Raw genomic sequence first — 4,202 nt, 5'->3', positions numbered from 1 at the left:
TTGCAATCACTGAGAACTACAATTGCCCTTTTTCCTGAAGCCCTGCAAACTGAAGCTAGACAACTGAGGTAGACCTCAGGGAAATTCCCACAACAGCCCGGGTTCACATAATCTTCTCGCCTACTGCTGTGTGGGCCACTCAGAAGAACCACCAGAGACATTTGAAGAACAAGCCAGAAAAATCGATCAGATTCCCACCGTCCGCTCCTACCCCATTGGAGGATGCTTCAAGCCCGACATGTAAAAATCCTCTCACTGACAGCACTCAGGACTCAGACACTGGGTTTATAATTTGCTCCAAGCATTGGGGCACCTGGGTGGCTCAGTTGGTTAAGCGTCTGACTTCAGCTCAGGTCATGATCTTGTGGTCCATGAGCTCGAGCCCCGCGTCGGGCTCTGTGCAGACAGCTCAGAGCCTAGAGCCTATTTCAGATTCTGTGTCTCCCTCTCTCTCTGCCCCTCCCCTGCTCATGCTCTGTCTCTCTCTGTCTCAGAAATAAACGTTAAAAAAAATTTAAAAATAAAAATAATAATAATAATAATTTGCTCCAAGCATTAAGCTGTGTTTTTCTTTGGTTCCCATAGAAATGCCTCTTAATAAGTAATTACCTGATTGCCTGCACAATATAGGCTTAACTTTAAGAGTCTGTTGCAGGACCACTGAAATGAAACAACTGTTCAAATGAACTAACCTATTCTGAAGATGAAGACTGGTTCATGAGGTATGAAGTAAACTTCTACCTAAGGTCCACAGCAGAGCTTAAACTCCAGCTAGAAGGAAACCATGTTGATCTCTGATGTTTTTCTAAGGAAAATTGTGTCAAAAGGGGAGACTGTGCAATTGCCACTAACTCCCTCCCAACCTATAATGCACATTCCACTAAAAGACAAGTTCTAGGTTTTATAGACCGGTACTATTCATGGCAGTCCTACACCAAAATCCATCCACGTGCCCATTTAGAGTAAAATGATGCAGGGCGCCTGGGTGGTTCAGTCAGTTAAGCATCTGACTTCAGCTCAGGTCATGATCTCACTGTTCGTGAGTTTGAGCCCCGCGTCGGGCTCTGTGCTGACAGCTCAGAGCCTAGAGCCTGCTTCAGATTCTGTGTCTCCCCTCTCTCTCTGCCTCTCACTCACTTGCTGTCTCTCAAAACTAAATAAACATCAAAAAAATGTTTTTAATTAAAAAAAGAGTAAAATGATGCAATTAATTGTTTGATATTCACACAATGGAATTGGGCCCATCCATTCTAATGAATGATACACAATAACGTGCAGGACAGATAAATTCACAAACAACACATGGAAAGAAAAAAACCAAACAGAAAAGAGTGCCTGTTGCCTGATTACATTTATATAAAATACAAAAATGAAGACAGCAATCTATCACCTTACATGTAAAAAGAGAGCCTAGCTTTGGGGGAAATTATACTGAGGAGCTAAAGAAAAATTTTACAGGACAAACAATATTCTCTTTCTTGATCTCAGTGGTTTTTAGAGATTTACTCAGGTTGCAAAATTCCATTGAGCTGTTTACCTACAATTTGCATTTTATTTTTTTTAAAAACATACTAATTCCAGGGGCATCTGAGTGGTTCAGTCAGTTAAGCATCTGACTTCGGCTCAGGTCATGATCTCACAGTTCATGAGTTCAAGCCCCGCATTGAGCTCTGTGCTTACAGCTCAGAGCTGGAGCCTCCTTTGGATTCTGTGTCTCCCTCTCTCTCTGCTCCTCCCCTGCTCTCGCTCTCTCTCTCTCTCTCTCTCTCTCTCTCTCAAAAACTAAATAAAAACATTAAAAAAAAAAATCTATACCGCCTATATCGTAACCATCACAATGTCCCAGTACTTACAAAAAGGAAGAAAAGGTACAATACTAAACTTGGGGAAAATAATCTCAAGTAATTTGAGGTTTAAGGCCCTTGGGAAAAGGGATTACTGGTGATGCCACCCCACTGCATTAACAAGTACAGGTGACCCTTGAACCATGAGGGGGTTGAGGTCCCCAGCCCCTATGCACCTGACCATGTATAACTTTGACTCCCCAACACTTAACTTCTAATGGCCTACTTTTGACCAGAAACCTTACTGAAAACATACACAATCAAAGATAGCATGTATGTTATATATGGTATTCTTACTATAAAGGAAGCTCAGGAAAAGAAAATGAAAATAAAACCAGAAGGAAGAGAAAATACATTTACAGTACTGTATTGTAAAAAAAAATCTGACTGTAAGGGTACTCACAGTTTAAACCCACGTCGTTCAAGGCTCAAGTGTACTTTGTGTTACTGTCTGGGTTACCTGCAGCCTTGATGAAGGTGGGGCGGGCTAAGGCCAACGTAGGGATAACCCATCATTTATTACACATCAGTGTTAACACATCAAAAACCATTCAGTGTTATATTCATTAAAACATTAAGTTCAGGGGCGCCTGGGTGGCTCAGTCGGTTAAGCATCCGACTTCAGCTCAGGTCATGATCCCACAGTTCATGAGTTCGAGCTCCACATTGGGCTCTGTGCTGACAGCTCAGAGCCCGGAGCCTGCTTCAGATCCTGTGTCTTCCTTTGTCTGTGCCCCTCCCCCACTCACACTCTGTCTGTCTGTCTCTCTCTCTCTCAAAAATAAATAAACGCGGGGCGCCTGGGTGGCTCAGACAGTTAAGCATCCGGGGTTGGCTCAGGTCATGATCTCATAGTTCACAAGTTCGAGCTCCACATTGAGCTCTCCTCTGACAGCATGGAGCTCGCTTCAGATCCTCTGTTCCCCTCTCTCTCTTCCCCTCCCCTGCTTGTGCTCTCACTTTCTCTCTCAAAAATAAATAAACATTTAAAAAAACACACTAAAGAATCAACACAGACTTGACCAAGCAGAAGCAGACATCTTCGAAACATCTTGTTTTAAATGATCTATGAAGAAAAAAAAGTATTTTTTTAATAAATTATCTATGAAGAAGAGCAAAGAAAAACGTGGAAGAAGGGTCTAAGGGACTCATGGGACACCCACAAGTGAACTGATATGCACACTGAAGGGACCCCAGAAGGAGAGGGCAGGGAAAGGGAGCAGAGAGCTCCACTGAAGAACGCCTTGTACTTCCCACCTTCCTGGGAAGAAAGAGACAAATTCAAGGAGCTCAGTGAATTCTAAGTAGGATAATGTCAGGACAGGAGCACAGTGACACATTATTATTAACCTAGCAAAAACCACAGGTGAAGAGAATTTTGAAACAGCTTGACAAAAACAGCTCATCTCATACAAGACAGCTCCTATCAGATTAGTAGCAGCTTTCTCAGCAGACCTTATAAAAAGAAGTGCATGGGATAACGTATTCAAGGGCAGAAAGATCAAAAAATACCAACCAAGAATACTGCATCTGGCAAAACTGTTTCTCAAAAATGAAGCAATGGGGTGCCTGGGTGGCTCAGTCGGTTGGGCGTCCGACTTCAGCTAAGGTCATGATCTCATGGTTCATGAGTTCAAGACCCGCAACCAGCTCTGTACTGACAGCTCAGAGCCCGGAACCAATGGAGGCTTTCCCAAGTAAACACCTCTGCCCTACAAGAAACATTAAAGGGAGTCCTTCTAGCTGAAATAAAAGCATTCTATACAGGAACTAAAATCACATGAGAATATAAAGGTCTCTGCTAAATACAAATATCTGCACAATGATGGAAACCTGTAGTGTTGTAATAAGGTCACGCAAGTTGTTTTCATTTCTGCTACAGAATTTCTTTTTTTTTTTTTTTTTTTTTTAAGGAAATTCAGGCCCAGCACAACACCCAAGGCGGGGCTTGAACTCAGGACCCTGAGATCAAGACCTGAACTGAGCTCAAGAGTCGACACTGAGTGGACAGAAGGAGAGTGTATTGTGCTAAGCAAAATAAGTCAGTCAGGGAAAGATAAATATGATTTCACTCATATGTGGAATTTAAAAAACAAAACGGATGAACATAAGGGAAGGAAAAATAAGATAAAAACGGAGAGGGAGACAAACCACAAGAGACTCTTAAATACAGAGAACAAACTGAGGGTTGCTGGAGGGGAGGTGGGTGGGGGGACAGGTTAAACCGGTGTTGGGCATTAAGGAGGACACTTGTTGGGATGAGCACTGGGTGTCATATGTAAGTGAAGAATCACTGGGTTCTAGTCCTGAAACCGTATTTGAGGAAATTAATTCCATTACTATGACAACCCACTTAGA

Source organism: Felis catus, chromosome E2 (assembly GCF_018350175.1).
Source record: "Felis catus isolate Fca126 chromosome E2, F.catus_Fca126_mat1.0, whole genome shotgun sequence".
NCBI classification, from domain to species: Eukaryota; Metazoa; Chordata; class Mammalia; order Carnivora; family Felidae; genus Felis; species Felis catus.
This window is presented reverse-complemented; position numbering follows the sequence as displayed.